The sequence below is a fragment of the Apteryx rowi genome, unplaced genomic scaffold, assembly GCF_003343035.1.
Source record: "Apteryx rowi isolate R43461 unplaced genomic scaffold, aptRow1 scaffold_213, whole genome shotgun sequence".
In the NCBI taxonomy this organism is placed as follows: Eukaryota; Metazoa; Chordata; class Aves; order Apterygiformes; family Apterygidae; genus Apteryx; species Apteryx rowi.
The window spans coordinates 1,387,715-1,411,500 of record NW_020448453.1 but is presented as its reverse complement, the minus strand read 5'-3'; the positions used below and the strand labels follow the sequence as shown (position 1 = coordinate 1,411,500).

Below are 23,786 nucleotides of genomic sequence, written 5' to 3'. Positions count from 1 at the left end.
AGAAGACAATGGCACCTGGCAATCTGTAAAAGAAAAAAGCCAGACTCAGTCATCTTCCCTTACTGAAACTTCTGGCAAGAGACAYGATTCTAATTGCTTTATAAAACATTATCTTCGTTAGCTTGCTTTTGACTGTAAGCAAAATCTCTTGGCTTGTCATCTCGTATACTAAAAAGAACTCAGTCAAACAATGTGTCAGGTAATGTTGACTTAAGTGAGTCTAGATGGGCTGACTAAATCATGTTTAGAACTGGATTAGATTCATGTCTGAGTTCAGTTTGAAAGGCAAACCAGGGATATCACTTGGATTTGATCTTTAAAATCTTGCCAACCAGCTTTATAGGACTTTGATTCTAGTGTCCCTATTTAATATTGCAGAGGATATGGACCCCCATAAGATCAGTGTTAGTCATGGCATAATTTGTTCTCATATCAGCCAATAACTTATGAAAATAGCCAAGTTAATTAAAAAGAGTCACAACCTTAGCTGTCACCAAGGTATCCTTAATGCAGCTGAGAAGGGGTGGAACAGAGATGGCTGAAGTTATCTGGTACCATCACCCTTTGCATTCTCAGGCTGCTCAGGGGCTTTTTTTGTCACTGCATAGTTTAAAGCAGCCTCAGAGTATTCACATTCTCTCCCCTTTGGGTGAGGAGTAAAGAGAAAGTAGCTTAAAATTCTTCAGGGGGGAAATTCCTTCTGCCTTCTGGTTGAACAGCCTTAAAACACCTGAAGTGGTAGCTTAGAATACCCCACTGCAAGTGCTAAAACAGTTATAAAGGGGAACCTGGGCAACATGTTCATTTTACTACACGCTCTCTTGTCAAACTAGTAGAAACACAGCTGTGCAGAAATATTTTTGTAACTGTATTTCATTAGTGTAAATAGTAATCAGCCTATACCACCTTGGCCTGAGTCAGTCGAAATGCTACAAAATCCCGTCTGTGCCTAGGAGGGCCTTGTCACTGATTTCATCTCCAGAGGGTGAATGGGAGAATGAAGCTGGTTGCTTTCCTGTAGCTTGCTCAGAGCAGCCTGTGTCCAAGCCCTTATTCCCAGAACATGGAGAAAATGAAAAGACCTATGTGGCGAGTTCGGAAGACCCTGTTGTCCCTATCTCTGCTAGAGCCAGAGAAAGGGGCTGGGGTGACAGTGTGAGTGTATGAAATATGTAGTTCACAAACTGTTTCCTGCCCATACCTCTCACTCCCTTTATCCTCAAAATGTGAAAAATATATAGATGAGGGCTTAAGGTTGAGACTGAGAGGTGGGATTTTCTTTGGCCTCATTGTACTTCAGTTCTCAGAAGGAGACTCCCAGCCTGCCCAATAGATAACAAGGAAATTACTTGAAATTCATTAAGTGTTTGGTCTGAACTTATTCCTCTTTCACATAGCAAATGTATGACCTGGTGCCACTGTCTCTGGGTTGGCAGTCTTTTATCCTGAGCTTAAAATCAGCCGGGTCCATACAGGTCAAATGTTGTTAACACATGAAAGATGTCTTCAAAATACCCTGTTTTTTGAAAAACTGTGGGCACTGATGGAAAAGTCTGAAACATTAATGTAGTCTGTCAGAGTCTGTAATGGGTCTCCCAGGTTCCGTGATGTTCAGCTCTGGTTTAGCCTTGCTTCTACAGGCTCTCTACTAATCTCACACAAGGAGCTGTTGTTGTTGCTGCCATCATACAGTCCCTGTGAACACAGCATCTGAGGAGAGCTAAGGACTATAAGGAAGTATATGATGACATTTCAGTATAACTATCATAGTTTAGCTATAAAGCTGCATTATTTGAGCTGAAAGGGTCAGGCATAACAAAAGCTCTTCTTTCATTTAAATTTTTCACAAAGCTTGACTGGGGGAATAGGTAGCTGGATTGGCAATTAACACTGTAACAGAAGTAAGTGGGAGTGATTTTCTTCCATAATGCAGATGGATGTGGGTTTTGTAGATGCCTCTTTTGCGAGGGGCATTATCTGTTCCTTGCAACATCATCCCTTACAGAGAAAGTGTTATCCTCCAGGTCTCGTTCAGGAAGATGCAGAGGTTAGATATGTCTTGCGATAAGGAAATGAGATTCTATCAGATTCTGTGGACAAAGCGACCCAAACTCTTGTACTTTCAGGAGCAAAAGAGGTTTAAAGTATTTCTACTGTCCTTGGTTTGGCAAAATGCCATATGCCTCCTGTCACTGTGGGGCTTATTAGAACTAGGATAGAAATCCAACCCAAAACTCAGTTAACCAAGTAATCCTGGCCAGTAACCTGTTAGGAAGTTTCATTCCAATAAATTGATTTTTTTTGGTAATTTAGCAGTATAATCACAATCAGCAGAAGTGGTAAGTCAAGTTGAACAATTTTTACATTTTTTTTTAAATCTTATAGAACTTCCTAGATTTTTATCTTCCATTTTGTTATTCAGACAAATGGAGAAGGCACCAAGTAAAATCCTGGGCTCAAGTTGATTGCAAAGTTGTCCTAGGATTTCAACATGAGCTTGTGATACTGTTTCATGTACTAGTCTATCCAATTCATCACCCTTTACTGTTAGAGATAAAGGATGGCCTGCTGGTTAAGGCACAAAACAGGACCATCTAGATTTAGTTCTCTGTTTTACCGTAGTTCAGAGAAAGCCACTTTGTCCAAAAGCCTTAGAGAGATTTAACTCCTCTTCTGGTAGCCCCAGCCTCCAGCAATTTCCAAAACACAAGCTAGGCATCTCAAAAGATGTTGATCTTGAGCTTTTAATTATAGTTCATCTCCTGTAAGAGTAAGGATTACGACTTCTCCCTCTCACACATCTAGGAGAAGGAATTCATTAATCTCTTTAATTACAGAATTATGTAGAAACTTGTACAAGTAAATAATCTGAGTACCAGGTCATTTATCTGTGAAAAATACCCCTATGGAAACATAGATGGAATCATGGATAGATGAAATATATGGATTTGGAGAGATTCCATAGTGATGTTTTAGTATTAAGTATCACTTTAGTGTCCTTGGAAAAATTTCCTTCATCTGCAACAACTTGTATACATTTTGGCTTTTGTCATGTGGCTGCTCTCCCATGCCCTTGAGGTAACTACACTTCCGTAATGCTGAATGCGTAGCACAGGAGGAGCCTTCTGAGTCTCTCAAGTAATGTTACACAAACATATAGTAAAATGTGGGGTAGGTATCTTCTATTTAAATCCTGCACATAATACACTGCCTCATACACTTACCTGAAGTCTACCAGTAGTAAGTATTTTCCATTCCTCGGGATAAAAGCATGCAGCAGGAATTTAAGCCTTAGCCCAGCTCTTGCAGATAGTGCTCTAAGAATAGAATAATGCAGCCTGCACCGTGTTGCTGCTGCCAAGCAGTATCCGACATCACGCAGAGTTCATTAGTCAGTTTAGAGACAAGCGTACTAACCTGAAGTGTGATTTAAAACTACTCCCTGGTGTTGTTCTGGGCTTCAGATTGAGATACTTTAAGAGTAGTAAAAACTGTACTGCTTTCTAAGGAGCTTCGCAGAAATACAGAAGAATTGATCTGTAGGTGTATATTTTCTAGCGTTTTAATGATGTATTCCTTTCAATACACAAGGACAATGATATATCTTCCTCCGTTAAGAAGCTATTAAAATTACTTGTTACAGTTTTTACTAGTATTGAAAAGTAAAATTCTGTTACTGCTGCTGTTTCATATCATGATAAAAGAGAATAATTTCTCAAAACAGTTACTTCCTGATAATTAATTACAGATTGTTGTCTGCTAACTGTCCTTCCATCTGTACATACATTTGACATTACAGTAAAATATAATATTCACGTATGTCTTTTCTGTGCTATTCTGATACAGAAAGTAGTCCTGAACCCTGTGGGTTGCACTTGGAATATCTATTTCAAAAAGAAAAACAATTCAGACTTCCTTTGGTGACACTGCACAAGTTAAGTGTCAAGACTACATTTATTCCTTGCCAATACATTTTCAATTTATAAAACTGATGAAAGTTCAGAAGAGAAAGAAATAAAGCAATAATTGCGCTGTGTAATTTATTGTAAACAGTAAAATGGGTGGCTTATGTGCAGTTACCCATAGGAAATGAGTATAGGCAGGGAACCTCCTCTTGTTTCTAAAGAAAAAGAAAGGAGGGATGTGCAGGCATATTGCTTGTTACCAGTTTACAGAATAGCCGTTAACATTAAAGCAGAGTGGGACCTGGCTCAGGGTATGGGTAATAAGATATAGCACCTTTTCCTTCCAGGTTACTGACTTGAATTGAGTCCAGGTTGCTAGTGACTGAAAATTGCTGTAGTACCATCCAGTGTATGTTCAGTGGCATTTATAACAAGGGCTGCTGGTTGTAGCCCAGTTTCTTGTAACAGTCATCCCCATTACCAGAACCACRCAAAGTAGCAGCGCGGGGCTAGGTAAGCAGAGACACTGAGCTTTGGGTATCAAAAATAAGGTTCCCATCCAACCTAATTTCAGTTCTTTTAGTCTTCCACTCAGAGCTAGTTGAGCTGTGCCAGAGCTTGCACCACACTGCTGACTTTGCTACCCCTGTTTTGTGGACAGACAGGAATTTGATTTCAGTAACTGTGTTTCAGGATCTTTTACTAACAGATCTTCTACAGCAGAGCTCTCTGATGAAGATAAATATTTGGCTCCCTTTCTAATGTCAGTGCTCCTGGGCACTGACGTGTCCCTTCCCTTCCCCCTCATTCTTGCCAATCTTTCACATCCTTTTCCCCATATTGACCTTCTTCACTGAGGCATTATTTAATTAAAGGTATAAATAGAGAGTATAAGTTAATATTTCTGCGTCTGCCATTCAGACAGTCCAGATTTTTTCTTGGGCACTGCACTTTTTTGTTTCACCTCATGACCCTTTTGAACTTAGGGCTCTTAGGTTTCATCAAAATGACTGCTAGTGGAGATGGCGATGCTGGTGGAGATGGCGATGCTGCTGTTGCTGTAGTGTCTTGAGACCAGCCAGGAACAGGACCTCATGGGGGCAAGCACCATACCAACATCTACTGCAAAAGAGTCCCTGCCTTGAGGACATTGCTGTCTAAACTGGCAAGCCCAAAAAATTTGGAGGGGAAAGAAGTACTTCCATCTGTATGGAAAACACAGCAGGAATGAAGAGCCCAATCTGCTCATTTCACTTGTTTATTTAAAGTAATACTGTGCTTGTTTCCTTCAAAATTCCTTACGTAATTCTTCTTCCAAGGTTAGCACATTTTGAGTCACCTTATTTTTTTTTTTCCCTCAGGGCTTTGGAATAAAGAAAGTATCAGTGCTTACTGACACCAGCTTGGAGTCTCAAGCCTGGTTAGTGGCGAGTACCATAATCTCACCTCAAAGAAAGACCAGCATGCTGAGTAAGTCAAAGAACTACGCCCTCAAAATGCCTAAGAAATAAAGTGTAATTGTTGCCCTGTTCGGCAGAGATGACCTTTTCTTTTCCCAAGTTGCTCAGTCCTTTGAAGTGATATGTCATAACATCAGAGCTAAGGTAGAACTTTTCAGTATCTTCCTACTGATAAACCTATCTGCCAAGATGCAGACTGGCTGAAAAAGCTGCAAAAAAGAGCATTTTTTTCAGCTTTAACATACTATCAAATAATCCAGGAATTCAGCAGTGATTTACAATCTTATGATGGCCACTAATAATTAAGAAAACAATCCTGCTGCTATTCAGGAATTTCATCTATTTATTTCAATAAGGACAGAGTAGGCAGAAACTGAATAATACATGCAGTAAACAAAGAGTCAAGTCTGGTTAGCGAAGCAGGCATCATGTTTCATTTCCCAAGGACATTACATTGTAAAATTAGTATCTCACAAATATTTTGACATGTCTTCAAAGGGGGAAACTAATAACAGAAATTCTCTTTTTTTCATAAAATTTTGTAGGGTTAATACTTCTGGATATGAATTATTCAAGATTACTTGAATGCTTGAAAAGATAAAGAATATCCTTTTAGCTTTGCAGGAACGGGACAGCAGAACAATTACTACTATGGAAATAGAATCTTACCTGCTTTTTTACTTTTTTTTCAGAATCTGTGCAATACCTGCACACACTTTGGAAAAAAATCCATTCAGTTATGAATTTTAATATGTAGAGGTTGCTAATTCTCCCTCTAGGAGTTAATATATCATTATGGGAATATTCTGCAGAATATAACAGAAGATAGTAGACTGGATGTAATAGTGAACTTAAAAAGAACTTAATAGCAATTTATGCTTTTTTCTAGAAAATGATTAAAATGCTTTATGGAAAGAATTTAACTCTTTATTGCTTTCTTTAGCTTCTTACAGTAAATTTCTTCAGAAGTCTTGTGTTTTCGGAGAGCTCTCTTTTTGAAATTTATGTTTCTTGAAACTTACCTTGTGTTTTAATATTGATGCTAAAGATAAAATTAAGCTAAAAAATAGTCAGTTTCTGATGATCATTACTTCAGAGAGTGGGATGGTACAGATTAAGTCCTAATGCACTCTGGATTAAGTGTAAAGACTTGTATCTCAAAGAATGTGTGCAGTTGGTAACACAGAATTAAGGAGGTCATATAAAGGATAGTGCAAGAAACAATTAGGAAAGGAATTGAATAATGACTGTGGTTTTACTTTGCAAAGATTTGTGGAAACAATTGCTGTTGGCTTTTACTTTGAATACCTATTTTGGGTGTGTTGGAAGCTTTGGATGCTTCTCTAAAAATCAAAACAAAGTGAAGTTTGTACTGGTTGTAGTTGGGTTGTAGTCTCAATTTCACTGTAAAAAGCAAATTAACAACCATTGCGCATCATTTCAGTGTAAAGAAGTATTGGCTCAGACGAATTTGAGTGAAGCTTTTAGTATACCTCGTCTGAATTTCAAGGTTATACTAAAAGAAAAAAAAAAAAAAAAAAGGAAGTCTGAAAACATTCTGACATCTCTGAACAAGGGATCTGCCTACCAATGACTCAGAATGTGCTCATATAAATTACACAAGTTATAAACCTTTCTGTGCATGTACAGTAAAGATATAGATAAATACAATGCTTTTCTGCTTCTTAGAGGTGCGAACTTTCCTTGCATGTATATTGAGCTCTTCAGATGAAAGTCATTGTGGACATATGGCAGCAGGATTCAGTGAACAGAGGGCAAGAAACAGAAGTCTGGGCTTCTAGTCCCAGATTTGCCTCTGATTCACTTTCTGGCCCCAGATTAGTCATTTGCATCCTCAGATAGTTTTCTTATCTGTAAAATGAGCTTTGCTGATATTCAGCTACATATTTGAGGTACATCAAGGCCTCAGGACAAAAGCACTAAGTTTTATTTAAAGTGCAATTTATTATATGCGGTGTATTTTCTAACACACTGAAGAAAACTTAGAATCCACAGGTAAGTATAATAAACATAATGTCACTGTAGCAGAATGAAATGTATGCTGCAGATGTGTGCGTAAGAAATGTATGGCTTTTGGAGCATGCCAGCTCTAACTCATAGATAACCAAGAGAGTTCACTTTCCGCATAAGCCACAGAAGCTTGGTCAATGCATTTTGGTGTATAATTCCTCTGAGGCACATGTGGTCCCGTACATCCTACACCCGTAACAAGTTAATTATAATTTCAGTAGTGACAACTATCCCTTCAATCTTTGTGGGCTGTTGTGCTAGGTTTATGTGAAGCCACGCTGGCTTCAGAATTATGCTGAAAATGTCATTTACATAATTAATTTGCACCTAATTTTAGGTAAGACATGAAGAAATTCAAGGTTTGACATTTTACATTTAGGACAGAATTGGAATTCAAAAAATATTTCTAGTAAGAAATATTTCTCTCTAGCAGCTGTCATTTCTGGAGAGCTCAATGAACGCCCGGGAGAATAGGGCCAGAAAGCAAGTCAGGAATAAGGACAATGTGGACACTAAGCAAATATGGTGAGTTATGGGAAAATTTAGAATAAAACTGAGCTAGCGAAGAAGAGGGAAAAGCATAGGAGAGGCAGGGAAAGAGAACAGAGCAAAAAAGGGGTGACAGAAAATAGGAAATCAGATAAGTCTGGGGAGATGGGGAACAGGAAATGAGAAACAGTTATCTCACTCTTGCGAAGTGTAATCTTGTTCAGGGTAGCGTAACCCATACGTTAAGTTATTACCATAGAGTCGCTGTTGGAATTGAGGTAGTTCCTCACGGTCAGCACCTGCCTGGAAGGAGCTGTAAGCGTCTCATCATCTTCTTGACACTTTGTCATTGGCTTCAGTAGAAAAGTGAGATGCTGGTGGTGGTTGAAGTCCCCTCAAAACAGTGATGGGCAGCCAGTATGGAAAAGTTCACACTGGCACAGCCAAAGGCTTGAGTTATGACTTGTTTAAAAATGAAATAATCAATATGGATTCCATAGTACCTTCTCAGATAGTTTTACACTTGGGCCTACCAGCTCATGCTATTGGTACAATAAGGGTCAGGTCCTTGCCTTTAGGATACTATTCCTGTGGGAAAAGACAACAGCATTTGCTTAGCATATAATAATTCAAATTTTCACACAAACTCATGCCAGAATTCTCTACAGAGTGAAACAATAATGTTATGCTTTGTTACAGTGTAAAACAGATGATTGTTTCCTAATCCACCAAATTACAGGCTTTACAGAGCTATCATTAAGATGGAGAAGTATACGTCAATATGTAAACTGGCTATCAGGCATAGAATAAACCATATTTTGTCTTCCAGTAAACACTTAAGTCTCAGACCATCTGATTATCACTAGCTGGCAAAAATGTGAAGCTCCTGACAAGGTAGTAAAAGCACCTGGCAGAGGACAGAGATTTTTGATTTTTACTTTAAAGACCAACTATCATCCTCACTAAAAATATCTTCAAACAATCACGTTTGAAGAAACAAATGATCGTCAGCRTTCCAGATGGGTTTAATTTTTGACTGAAACATTTTACTGGCCTGCACTATTCTATCATGACTCTTTTCGATATGAATAGCATGGATGAAAAATGTGTGTTTTATTGTTTCATACTATAAAATGTGTGAGTATGGGAGCAGAGAAGAATATGTGTGTGTGTGTGTGTGTGTGTGTGTGTGTGTGTATGCTTTTATCAAACTTTCTTTGTACCATACAAAAAGTTTGTTTTCTTGGATAGGGCATACAGCCCTACTGAAGTAAAATAATGTTTAGGATTCATTTTCTAGGAACTTGATGGTTTACTTATTTCCTACTGTCACCTGTGTAGGGGCCTGTTCTGCCTCTTTATCAGTTTAAGAAACACCTTAAAAGTGTAAGTTAATATTCAATATTTCCAAAACAAGTTGAGATCTGGTTTCATGTAAATAACAGTGGCAGAATCAAGCCCTGGTGATTTTTTTCTCTCAGTCTTGCTTTCCTTTCAGACTTCTCTTTCCATCCTCAAGTCAAACCATTATATCCCTGAACACTTTAGAAACAAACTTCTTTTATCCTATCCGTCCAGGCACTGTTTGTGTTCATGATTGTTTTGGAAAAGTCAGAAGTCGGTGCTTGTTTCTATATTACTTTTATTGACAAATCATTAGAGTAATGTGTGTTAATTTACAAGTAGAGAATATGAACCAAGTGTATGTTTAACATAGCCTATACATCTAGAATGTGCCATGCTGTAAGAAGGGCTGTTTTAGACCACAGAGAGAATTTTTTAATTTGTGCCTAGGATTAGACTCCGAAACCTATCTTTAGGTCCTAAAAAATTTCTTCTGTTACTTTAATTCATGCTGAGCTCTGCTGAGACTTAAGCTAATGTTATTTGGATGACTATACACAGGTTTAGGAATTGAACTTCCAGCATCCTGGGCTCAGCTGTGTTAGCAACACTTGGAAGACAATCTAAGCAGTGTGGTGGCTTCTACTATGGCTTTGGGGGAAGCCGGTACGTTCCACCCATAGTGCCAAGGTCTAAGGAAGGCTGTGTATCAGCAGTAAAGATCCGACATCATTGTGTTGGAGATGAAGGTAATAAGCCTGGTGCAAATGCAGATTTTTGCAGGTAAAAGGGGTGAGCGATCTGCTTCTGTGTTAATGAGAGCACTCCTTCATGGCTGTCAAGAGAAATTATAAAGGTTATCCAAAGCTAACGATTTCAGGCATCTTTCCTTTGATTCCAGTGGGCTGTGAATCAGGTTTTTAGAAGGGAGCACTTCTTTATCTGCCTTGATATTGCACTTAAAATCATGTGCTCTTGTGGATACTTGTTCCCTGCCCACAACCTGCCTGTTTCTTACTCTGCACCCTTGATTTAAGGACTAGGTGCTTAAGCCTCATAGGTACAGCAGGAGCGAGGCCCTTCACCAACTTGGAGAGCTGTCCTGCTGTCTCTCGGCATCCCCAGGCCCCACGGGGCCACCCTGTCCCTGCTGCACGTGGTGCAATGCCTGGGGAGTTGCCAAGAGAGAGCCTTCCAGGATGGCCCTCTCTCACGGGCTCTCCTTTGGTGACAGGCGCCACATTTCACTGAGGCTCAGTGATAGGCAGGCTTTCTTTTCTACTTTTGAACATCTGTTCTCATCTGAACGTCAGAGGAGTGGTGTGCTCTGCTATTGAAGCATGGGGAAGGGCATATGGGTAAGGGAGAAGTATCATTATGATAGAGGTATCATTATGGAGAAGTATTGCTATCACATATCAGTAGAATTTGAGATTTCAACTCTTGTAGGCTCATCTGAAAACCCAAACTGAAGAGCATTTTAGGGAGTGAAACAGGCTGCATCTACAGCTCCTTGAAGGAGGTACTGGAACAATAGCAAAAATAGTCTTCCATTTCCTAGCTATGTCTTTCTGTGACCCTTATGGAGACCTGTTTGCTGTCCTCAGGTCAAATCCTGGGTATTGAAAGCTAGACTTTCACGGTGTGCGTCATGACTGACACCGGAGGGACGAGGTGGAGAGAGACAGGAAAGCCTAAACTCACTGCCTGAGGCCCCTGTCACTGCAGAAGAAATCTCCATATAAATTATAGCCATAACCTTGGGAAACTCTTGCTATTGTTATCCCAAAGGGTTTGATATTTTCTTAAATAAATAGGAATTAAGTACATGCATTTTTAATATCCTAAGAATTCAGTGCATACCATACTCTGCAATGAGGTGAAAGTGGGAATATTGGGAATTTTTACATGCTAGAATTCCACCTGCATGCAGAACAACGTGAAGTCCGGATCCTCTAACATCTGCTCTAGGAGTAGGTGATGATGTTATGAATCATGATGGGTACTAAGTTCCTGTCTGCTAAACCCACACCAAAATCCATTTCATTCACAGTCTGAAAAGGTGTCTACATAATAGATTGTGTAATTTCTAATGTTTCTTGCTTTAGTGTGGGCTAGGATGCCTTTGGAAATTGCCTTTGTTACAAAGTGTACCAATCATAATGTTGACTTTATTGTATTCTCAGAAAATATGAAATCTGAGGATATAGTTTCCTCACTTTGCAGTTGTGCAGCCAGCACTATAGTTCTTAGGGACATGGGCTGCTATATTTTTTACAAAGTGCCTTCTAGAAAAATATTAGAGATTATAGCTGGAGACTGTAGATACTGCGACAATAGAAAAAACTGTTAATATTTATTAATGGGAATTGTACTCAAGGAAGGACTGAAACTAAGTGACGTAAAATCTATAGTATATTAATATTAAATAGCTATTTATTTTTAAATAAATATAAATAACTGGGTAATATTTTTGGCATCAGACAAAGCATATATACATGTTTCTTCTTCTTTGGTTTTTGGTGAATTTTTATGGAAACTACCAGTGTGAGAGACTTACCAAATGAAGTTTTGTATTTATTATATAACAACCTAAACTTCATGGGGTCAGTGAGGGTTCTTCCTATTGCTCCATCCATTTTCTTTATCTTCAGAGATATAGCAGATAGAGTCCCTAGGAATGCATGTCGTTAGCATGATTTTTTTCTAATTGTTAAGTGGGTAGAACTAGTTGAAAAGCATGAAGTCTGCATAAATTTTCATGAACAATGTGTTTTATTTTTGTCTAGTAGTTGAAATTTTAATGAAATGTTCTGCTGAAATTTTGAGATTCAGTCAAGTTTTAACAAGCTATAGCTAGAAGGAGTTTGCATTATTTTTTATGTATTTGTTATTAAAATACTTGATAAATGTTGCAAGGGTTCTACCTGTGAGCTGTTTTCCACTCTGCAGCAGATATTAAATACTTGCCACCAGAGCTGCATTTTTTGATAGTGATTTGTCACATGGTATTATTTCTGTTCCTGGAGTGGATGAATAGAGCCCTCATCAAGTTTCTTGTCTGAAACCTCACAAGAAATGTATTTCAAAATGAAAGTCTTCAGTATATATATGCATAAAATTTTCCATAAAAATATACTAGTACTATTTTCTTGCATGAATGTTTATGACAAGGGAGTGCAAAGACTTTCAGCATGGGTGAAATGGATTCATATTTAAATACTGAGAAAATTTTAATAGAAAAAGGTTGTGTTGCTCACCCAAACTGTGTATGGTTATGGTCAGCATTTATCCAGGAAAGGCGACTTAGAAAAGCCCTTTGAGAAGATTTCTGTGACCCATAGAGGTCCTTGGCAAAGCCATCCAGCCTGAGAAGACAGGGACACTGGGACTGTGGGACCATGCTCTTCAGAGCATTTGAAGATACGGTTCTAGATTAGAAAGGGAAAAAGCTGAGATATCCTAACTTTTCTCTTGCATGCTTTCTGACATCTTAAGATAACAGGACCCCAACATGCTTTCAAGCTTGGTTATGGTTGTTCTTTAAAGGTTAAATGAACCCGGGTGCACTTTGCACATGCAGTGCTGTCTGCTTTCTTTAAAGCATCAGGTACTACTCCAAGATGTCAGTGTGTCAGCATTGCTCAGAGTCCATGTGCGCCATCCTGACCCCAAGTACTCTGGCCAAATTCCATGATGGGAGATGCTAAGGGATCATTAATTATGTGCACCTAATTGCCCAAAATAAGAGCAAAGAGGTGGGTCATGTCCAGACGTGGAACCACTGACCCACCTGTTTCACAGGACAGTTTCAAAGAAAAATCAACTTGTGTGGCTGTTCCCAGGGACTCCACCAAAAGGGGGAATCCCAGGAATACAGCCCAGAGTCGTTTCCCTGCCATGCCAGGTAGACCCAGGGAGTTTTGTGTAGTCCTGGGAGGGTGGGCAGCTGGCCGGGGGGCCTGAAGGACAGGAACAGATGGAAAAGCTCCCAGCATCCTTTTGCATGGGGCTCTGCAGATGCTCTCTGCCCTTTTCCTGGAAGTTGTATTAATACCTGAACATGATTAACCCCTCATCTCTAGGTTTTGTATATGTGACAGCCATCAATTAAGAAGAAAAGGGTTGGGTCTGTTTTTTGAGTTTGTTTTTTGGGGGGTGGGGGTGTTTAGGGATCTGAAAGATGTAGATGCTGTTTTAGTGCTTTTCTTCAGTAATGGCAATAATGAATGACGTAAGCTATTCCTCAAGACTGATGATTAATCCTTAGGAATACGTTGCATACATATGTTTCACAGCCGTCATTAAGCTTCCATTTTAATCACTTATCCCCTTTCCCCACTCCCACCCATGGCTGTAATCTGCAAACTCTTTTTCCCTGTAGATATTTTGATGGGGAAACAGACAGGTAACAATCCCGTTGTCAGACTGTAAGCCATGCAACTGTCAGTTCATATTGCGTCTGACAGTCATTGACAGCTTGCTCCTTCAATTTTACTGAGATTAATATTCTTCACATGTTTTATTTATATTTACTGATCTTGCTGCAGTGAATTTTTAGAGAGACATTTTCATGTTAAAATTCCCTGTTAAAAAAGTAACCTAGATAAAAAAAAAAAAAAATTCCTCAATATTGTTTGTTGAATTTTTGCACACTGCTGATAGTCTGATCACATTCACAACTTTTATTCATACAGTGGTCAATAAGGCTTATTCTGATAAATCTCAGGATTATCATCCTGGAAACCTCCTTATTCTTGGAAACACATCCACGCATGATTAACTTCACACAAGGAAGAAGCTTCACAGAAGAAGACTATTCACATGGATAAAATTATTCAAGTTTGTAAGCATTTAAAAGATTCAATTTCTGTAACTTTGTCACCAGAGTAATGCTACTGAGCTTAAAAGTATTCACGTGAGTAACCGATTGCAAGATTAGTCTTTGAACTCCCAGGTGAAATGCCTGTACTTTTCCGTCCATAGGCTGACTCACCTTCTCTCTAGATCCTTGCATTGAAAGAGCGACACACCAGGATGTTAGAATTGTAAATATGATGTGGGCAATTATACTTAAGCCACAAGAATTTTAAAAGCAAAAGATAGAAATAGTTGGAAATTTGGGAAAAAATCTAATTTTATGACTACTTTTATATAAATAGCAATAGGCTATTTAATTAGTTTATTTTAAAAACATGTTTTAAAGATGTAAAATTATAGATATGTATATTCATATCTATGTTAAATAATTTAAATAACACACAAAGACAAAAGCTGAGTCTTAATTTCTTCGCTATATCTCTTTAAAAAGTATTGGCCAAATCCTCCAGTCCTTAGTCAAGGATTTTTATTGGGTGTCCTATCTGAGTGAAGACTGACTTATTTGACCTAATTCAGGGAAATCCAAATCCTCGTGTCAGACATCTTTGTATGTTTATGAATTGGAAATTCTCCACTTCAAGACTTCTTTTAAGCTCTTTGTTCTTTCAAATTGAACGTCTCTTAACTTCACAGATAAATTAGCCAATTCTGACCCTATCTAGCCTTGAGATGACAGTGGTGTTTTATCTCTTTTTTTCTTCCTTTCTCTCCAAATCTGCATCATCGTGTTTTTTGCTATTGCCATGGCAATACAGCTAAGTACATGGAGAAGTGCAACAAGCCAATTGCATGTTAAAAGTTTGAACAAAGGCAGAACTGCTAACTAAACAGTTGGCACTGGTGATACCATTCCTGCTGGGATATCGAGGGTCTTCCCTTTTTATCTTCTCTTCCTACAATGCAATTACAGGTGAAAATGCAAACAGTGAGATGAAAACTGACACGTTAGGATTTGTAAAACAGGTATAGGAGGGCAAATCAGCATAAAATGGTATTACAGTAACATGAAACAGGTGATGTTTCGTTTGGATTATATGGAGCTCCGGCAGCTTCTGATGAAAATATGGATGATATAGCACTTCTTGAAAATAACCCTGCCCTGAACCTTGGAGATGAGTCTTATTGTTAATGAAGAAATGGTGGCACAAACAATCGAGGGCATAGAAGAAGCAATGAATCAGTGCAGACTTCTCTCCATTTAGCCTGATAACACTCTCCATATTGTTAGGTGTGAAATGAATAATAATTTGCCCTCCAGTGACACTGCAAGACAGCTTCTTGAAGGGGCATTTTTTTTGCATATAATAATAAAAAAGAGTTAAAACGTAGATCCCTTTGATGGTTCCTAAAATAAGAGGAAATGACCCACTTCATCCATCGGCATGGCAGATGAATGGGCTCTGGCTTTTCACTTTTCTGGTTTGGTTTCATTTATATTTAATTCATTAATTATTTTTTAGGGAGAAAAGGTTTGTCTTATTTTCAGTGAAAGGAATGCTGATTGTTCTCCTAGGGATATTATAAGAGTGTCAGGAAAAGCCATAAATATTTTATAAAGACTGATAATAGAGTTTTCTGTGCTAAGGAAAAGTCAATGATTTTTAAAAAGGGATACATAATGATTTTCTGACTAACTGCAAAAATGAGATGACAGTAATTTTAATATTAGTTAATAAATATTGACATTAGTATTTCAATGAGTGTAATCAGGCTTTGGCTGGATATTGGAAAGTCATGATTTGTTCAGCAGTTTTATTATAAAAGCTTGACTATTTCCAGTGAGGCAATTATACAAGCTTTGTGGAAAGCCTCAGTAACTTTTCAGAAAAATCCAGTAAGACTCTGCAAGAATTAACGCTTAGCTCTCTGCATTATATTGTGATCTCATCTATTTTGCCATCTGACTTAAAAATAAAGTTGTGCAATAGGTTATGTGTTTGTGGCATCCTCATACCTTTATGCAAGATGGTTAAAATGATTGCACCAGGCATAGAGGTAATCTGATGTCTTCAGTGTGCTTTACCTTGTTATGTCTCACAGTCATTCAGAAACTTATTGCTTAGGAAAAAAATAGCTAGAAAACACCTAGGGGATCACCCAGAGTCTGAAATGTTATTATTCGTTTTGGTAGTCTTTTCTGGAGACAGTCAGAAAGTCATTATCCCATGATGAATTTTGAGTTTTCAAAAGCTTTTAGTCTCACAGTTACCCACCCCCCCAAAAGTCAAAAATCGAAATTTGTTTCAGAACTGCTTTCATTTCTGGTAAAGGACATCCCTTGGATGCCTGGTATTTGATGGCTTAAAAATGACATCATTCTTGTTGGTTTTAGGGTTGATGATTACTGTCTACTGAGAACACTAAGCACTAAATGGTGGGTGGTGATAACTAAGTGAAGTGAAACCTCTCTCTTTGGTTAGAAGTTCATTACAGGCATGTCTGCACTAAGCAGACTGGTTTTGACAAATTGRCTTTGTTTTCAGTGTGAACCTTTTTCTGTCAGAAAATTCCTGCCCAGCGATAGTGTTTGCCCACAAAACTGTTCCAGTCTAAGCAACGCGACACCTCCTATGAGCAACCACTGCTACCGAGAGGGCACCTTGTGATGAGGCCCTCATACTGAGGGGTCAGCTGGGGTTGTTAGAGGGCAGCACATCCTTGTCCCTGGGTGCTCACCCCTGCTCTTGCCCCTCGGCTGTGCTGGCACAGCTGTTTGCCAGCAGGCTGGACCAAGAACAGATCAGGCTGAAAAATGACCTGCTTTGGATAATCTTTACATAGCTCCGTTTCCTCATCTGAGTAAAATGGTCTGGAATAAATGGCGTGAGTGGGAGATGCTTGAGCTGGTTTAAGAAACGCTGCTAGCAAATGGGGAGCAGTGACCCAGTGTCAGTGCGTGCTGCCGTGCCACCCTCTCCTTGGACTTGATGACGTGTTTGCAGGCGCTGCCCTTTTGCTGGCCCTGGTGCTCCCCTGAGCTCTCCGTGACTCAGCTTAAAGTCCCAAAACAGCTGAAAAGGAACCCGGCAAAAAAATGGCTGGCTGTTTAAATCGGCTCAGTAAGGGGTCAGATAAGCCCCAGCGCTGCTGTACAGAAGGTAACGGCAACATGTGGCACAGCCCAGGGGAGAGGCAGGACTGCAACGAGCTTGATCAGCGTGAAGTGTCCTGAATCTGCTCCCTCGATGTCTCTCCAGGGGCTGCGTAATAGTAAGGGAAGCAGTTCCTGCAGTCCGGTGTTTAGTCCTGGCTCATTTCAAAATGTAGTGTAAAAAGCCTTCCTTTGAACTGGGAAAACACACACACACACACACACACACACACACACACACACTATGTATTAGTCTGGAAAACACACACACACACACACACACACACACACACACACACTATGTATTAGTCTGGAAAATGTGCTCATTTATAAAGTGGGGGGAGTGGAGGGGAGAAGAAAGCTAAACAATCTCTTTTAGTCTTAGTAATATCAAGAATGTCAGGCCTGTTTTTCCCCTCTTTGGGGATGAGGGGCTTTTGGGGGAGTGACAGAGATTTTATTATGAGTTCTTACACAGCTTAAATGAACTGACAGGGATACTAGGCTTTTTAGAAAGATTTTTTTTCTCCTACATGACTGTGCATGCTGAAGTTTAACAGCTGTTGCAAGCAAGAAGAAAACATAGTTTTTCTCACTACATCCTTTGATTCCACCAAACAAATGAACCAAGTTTCTTTGGCATTATTTCTTAAAAAAAAAATACTAGGGAGTTAAATTTGTCCCAGATACAATTCCGCTGATTTAAAATTGCATTTAAGCAAAGGCCAGATTTGGGCAAACCTTTTAATTGCTCATGACTCCCTTATTTTCTGCCCCCCTTTCTCCCCTCTTAACTATTTGTTCCATTGTTTCACCGGGGATTGAAGCCAGGGTTACTGGCTGGCAATCGCAAGGATTGCTCTTTTGCCCCTTTGCCCCTTTTCCTGTTTTAAAAATCACAAGGGAGGGGATGGGGGAGAGAGAAGCCACAGAGGGGTTTGTTTGTTTGTTTTTTCCCAGTCTCCCTCTAGGTCGCCGGTGATATACCGTGACTTTTCAGCAGAAGTGAGAAAACAAGCCAACTGATTTACTTCAGCTCCGCTGGACTGCGCTTGCATTCCTGGGACAACTACAACATCCAGTTGCCCTGTGAACTGCCCCATCTCATTTTATTAGATTTGTTTTTCTCTGTGTGAGTGTTTATCATGTCTATGCATATTTGCTGGTATGTTTTATTTTTGCTGTCAGCCACACCAACAAATATGCTTTTATTGCTCAGCGAGCCACGTTCAGGGGAGCGGGAGTGGGCAGCACACTGTGTGTAATATCCGCTCCTGAGTTATCGAGCCCCTTGTGCCACGGTGGGATTCACTCCCGGAGCAGATAAAGCCCCCCCTAGGGTCCTACTCCCCCTTCAGAYATCCCACTGGCGCGAGCGCAGGCATTTGCTTTAGTTTATGACTGTGAGCAGAGACTGTGGGGGACGTGCTGGGTCAGCATGTCCTGCAACCACGCTGGCCGGCATAACCACCGTTGGGGGCTGCTCCCATCCCTAGGAGGTCCCCTCCACCCAAGAAAGGTTACGGGTGGTTTTGGTTAAGGCAAAGTTGTCTACCAGCAGATTTTACAGCACAGGATCCCCTTTTGAGGTTCATACCATCATAAGATAGCACTGACTGGGACTGAATCAGACCCCTTATTTATCTCTAAACAGCACATAAAACAGTAATAAAGCTGCAGACAAACATAAATGCCACATGCTGCACGCACTCTTACCACTCTTGTGATCCTGGTAGCGCAGAAACCGATGCCTGAGTGCCGCCACTTCGCAGCCTGATTTTACAGAATTCAGAATGAATTGATTAAATTTCGGTCTTTGCTGAACCTGTCAGGAAGGGTTTCTGCCCCAAATGGTGACTGTCCAAAAAATTATGCATGGCCATTTTAAAGTTATGCAAGGAAAAAAAATTTGGGCAATTGAATGGCTCTAGGACAAAACTGTGGGCTACGAGGCCTTTCACTGCAGTCATGCCCACTTAGCCATGTGAAATTAGGGCAGTGGTGAGTTACATAGGGATGGCGGAGACGGGGGTTATCTTCCCAGAACCACAGCAGTTTGGATCCTTGTTTCCTTCGTTTTAGGCTAATAGTTGGGCTGAAAAAAAAAAGTTACAGTTCAAGAGTGGGTATGTGACCTGTTCTTCTACCCTGGTACAGCAACAGCAGCCTCTGGGGAAAAGGGGTTTCCACCACTGAATGTGATTCAGCGCTCTTACTAATACATGCTGCTGCCTGCACTAGCAGACAAGTGTCCTGTCTGCTATATCAAAGGCCCATCCTTTGGCATTTTTTCCACAAACACTAGCTCCAAAACCTAGGCTGAAGACTAAGTGAAATATTAAGCACATTCTGATTCCCAAACGCGCCTTTCTAGGTTTGGCACATTGATAAATCAGGGAGGGAGTGGGGTTGTGATTCCCAGCCCTGCTATATATGTCCTCTGGGTTACTGCAGATGGATGAGTCTCCAGAGCTGTCAGGAGGTTTCCTTCTCTGGAACCCCCCTTCTCCCTCCCTCCTCAAAGTGACCTGTGGATATATATTGCGGTTCCTATTTTCCAGTGATTGTCCCCTTGATTAGTTAAATTCTAACTCTGTTAACCTCCACTTGCTGAATTAGTAGAAACTTCTTTGTTTTGTTGTGAGCTGTATTTCTTTGTGAGCTGTATTTTTAAACTCCAAACCAGCAAATTGGAAAGGAAATATGAATATTTACTGGCTATAACTATGAAGTCAAATTAGCCACAAGTAGCTTAAAGTTTTATAGATGAAACTTGATAAAGGCAAGGGCTAATTTTTCGTTTAAGTGAACTCTGAAACGATTTTGCAGAATGCCTTGTGTTCCTTGTTATCTAAAAATATGTCTCAAAATAAAATTCTCTCCAAGCACAAAGAACAGGCAAATAATTTAGAACCTGTGGGTTTAACTTCCACTGAGCACAACAACCATTTTGCAAGCTGAAGGCATTCTGGAGCCAGTATAAACCAAAAACACCAGGATGTTGAAAATTAAAGCTCCAACTCTCATTATAAACTGCCTCACTGTGTACATATTACAGCACAAACAATACTTTATGTTGGGAAAATATCACTCCCACTCTGCTCAGGGAAGCCTGGAATATGTAGCGGCAGCAAGACAGGCAAAGGGTAGAGTTTCAGCCACAACTCTATCGTTACCTCGCTGCCTCTCACGGACAGCAAGTCCCTCGCCAGTATTTAGAATATTCCATTTTTTTACTGGCACAATTTGATGAAAAACTTTTCAGCAATGCTGCCACCAGCCTCTTTTCTCCCTTCCCCTGCTACTGCTTCATGGTGCTCTCTGCATTGTACTGGTCTGCCTAGTCATGTGATAAACTGGGTGAAGGAACTGATGCCCTGGAAAAATAACTATTTACTCTTCTATTTTCCTTTTCTTTTCTTTTTTTTCCCCCTATTTTATCTTTTCTGGGTTCTTTTTCCAAGGAGTCAGGTTCCCCATCCTGATTACTGCACAGCCAAGGCAACACAACGGGTAGGAACAAATTGCCAGCAAGGGCCAGACACTGCACAGGGCAGCTAAACGACCCTCTGGCCCATTGAGTGCCAGATCGCAGCTTTAGTCAGTCTAGAGACCTGCTTCCTGTTACAGTTATTAAATATATATTAATCAGAATGTCTGTGACCACTGATTCTCTGCTGTCCCTCATTTACACCAAAGCAAGGCGAATGCAGCACGCCTGCAGAACGCCACTGCCTGACTGCTGTTTTGGCTTGCTTTGTGCAGCTGTGAATACAAGGTAGAAGGCAGTGGAAAATTAGGAACAGAATAGCTAAGGATGTTATAAACAATGTCGGTGAGGTTAAATTAAATTTAGCTTATGTTTCTCTAGAGCTATTAATGATATATTGATTTGCATTCTTAGAAACAAGTGGTATCCAAGTAAATTGACATTGTTATCAAAACAACAAAAGAAATCCCTGGAGGCCATTTAGAAGCCATTTGTTATAACCAGGTTTCCCAAATAATGCAATTGTACTCTTCCTGTTAGTGTGTCAAAGCATGTACACAAAGACACAAGCAGTAATAACGGAACAGCCTAAGTCACATATATGTGATGTGTTGTATATCCTTCTTGTCCATTTTACTCATTTTTACTGCACTATATTACTTATATACTCCTACTGCACTGACACTACCAATTTAAAAGGAATAATTGGAGACAACAGATTTTAGGAAACCTCATTGTTTGCTTTATTGGCAGCTTAATGTGCTCAAGCACTGCAAGGATTAAGCCTTGTATTTTGAGGGACACATTTCTGTTTCACGTTCTTGGGGAAGCCAGTGGTTGTTAGAGATGTATGGACAGGTGTGTGACTGGCTTAAAAATGAAAGATTTTTCAGAATGACTCAATATTTATTTTATTTTTATATGTTTTGACTTTCATTTGACTTTCACACAAATCATGTTTCTTCCAGATACTCTAGGAAAGGTGTAAGGTTGTCTAAATGTCCTTTTAAGCCCATGCCCCTCCCCTATATCCACTCCTTAGATATAAAGAATGCCTATCCCTGCAGAACGTAATGGACAAATGCTTCTTATTATATTGTAGGTTAAAATGTATTTTTCAATTACATGAGTATGTAACATTTTCTAAACAAATAAGTCTAATTTTGTATACATAGGCAGCTTTTTAATAGGATGCCACAATCAACAATTACCATGCAATTCTTAAGGCTCACTATCGCAAACATGTTATTAATCTCCAAATGAAAACATGTGAACTGCTCCATGCTTCACTGCAGAAATCTTTTTTTTTTCTTTTTTACTTTTTACTAAGTGCAGGTAGCAGATTGTTTTGGCCTATTGGAAACAATTAAATCAAAGTCCACGGGGTTTTCTACAGCTGTATTTAATAGAGAAGGGCAGACTCCTTCCTGCTGGTTAAATTGGTTGCTGCAATGCACAGCTATTTTTATTTTTGTGTCAAAGTGAGGTTTTTGAAACCTTAAAAATAAATGATGAACTTGGCAGAAAAAAAAAAATACTTGGTTATAAGTCAGCATAAATACAGGGCCTTGTGTTTACTTTGTGGTGCATAGCTAAATTTCTATTTTGATTCAGGAATTTACTCTGATAGTTTAATCTATGTTTAGCTAAAGAAGCAACTCATGCTACCTGTTTCAACAGTGAATTTGCATTAAATAAGATGGCTAAGAGGAAAGCTGAATACCCCATTTGCACATTAAAAGCTGATCGTTAATCCTATATTTTAACTCTACAACTGTCAGGAGCTATTATTTCCCAGAGAGCCTGACAGTTCAAGGGATAAACTGGAGAGGGTCCCATTATAAAGGTCTATGAACAGACGTCAGAATAGTTTGTGCATCAAACCCCAAAGGCTATTAAGTGTGATACTTTAAGAATCAATTTGTAGCTAAATTAAGGTGGAGGGACATAAATCCTAGCATAGATTTTAATTAAGCAGAAAATGTAACATATAAAGATGCTTTTTAAATACAATTAAACAAAGGTAAAGATTTAAATAAATAAGTGTTCTTAAGCATCAAATAATACATTGATTTTCTGCCTAGTGCTTGGAAAACTGTGCCACAGCAAAGAGATCAAACAAGGATAGGTGCTGAAATACCGCTTTCAGAATTATGTTTTCCAGTGACTCTAGCGCAGATCAATAAGAGAGGTGATGGTTTATGATSGTTTAGTCTCTGAGACAAGTCAACAAATACAATGAAAAAAAGAAAGACTAAAGAGCTGTCTTTGTACAAAAAAAAATACTTTCTAAGAGGACATCCTGCTGAGTTTTATCTGAGTTCATTAGGCTTTAAGACTGAGATCTGTTAATTTCACATGAAAAGTTCCAGACATTTGCAAATCCAGATAAAATGTGATGCAGTACTTAAGCTTATTAAGAAGTTTAAGTTAACACTAAAACCTGCTCAAATGGGCTATCAATAAATAACGCTGTACTGCCGGTACCATACTCCACTTTTGAGCAAGCCGAGAAGATATCRTGTAAACTCTATGCAGTTTCTGTGACTGTCCCTCAAAAAATAAATCTCAGTCAAAGAACATGATTCTCTGGGGTATTACTCCTGTTTTCCCCTAAGGGGTCTCAAATGAAACCAGGGAATCASGCCCAACATATATAATTACAGGGGTAGGAGCAAAGAAAGACTGTATCACGAACAACGTTGTAGCCATTATCTCACACTGATTTCTATAATTTCTTTCGCTTAAATAGTTTATATCCCTTACTCCTGGAAACAGGAGGTGCTTTAAAAATTATATATTTTTCTGTGTGTTTTGAAAGTTAATAGTTGTTTATTACTCAAAGTAGGCTACAGAAATAAACCCTTGTACAGAACGAAATCATGGTTCATTGGGGAGCTGAAAATGGAATTCATCTCCTACAACAGCTCAAAGGGATGAAGAAAAGGAGAAGTTTATTGCAAAAAGTTCTCCTTCGTTGTTCTGTTTAGAGCTAGCTGAGAAACTCCATAAAACCCCACTTCACACTTAACTGATTATTGCAGATTTTAATATTCCAATGCGGGACAGCTAAAAGGCTTATACTATGGGTTGCC

General features: G+C 39.3%; 1 long non-coding RNA gene across 1 annotated transcript in view; it reads left to right on the top strand.

The window, feature by feature from the left end:
* Positions 1 to 23,786, top strand: part of LOC112965387 — a 66,129-nt gene that overhangs the window by 31,381 nt on the left and 10,962 nt on the right. The window contains exon 3 of the long non-coding RNA XR_003253277.1: positions 5,267 to 5,375. This is a non-coding gene — a long non-coding RNA (uncharacterized LOC112965387). The remainder of the gene's footprint in view (positions 1 to 5,266; positions 5,376 to 23,786) is intronic.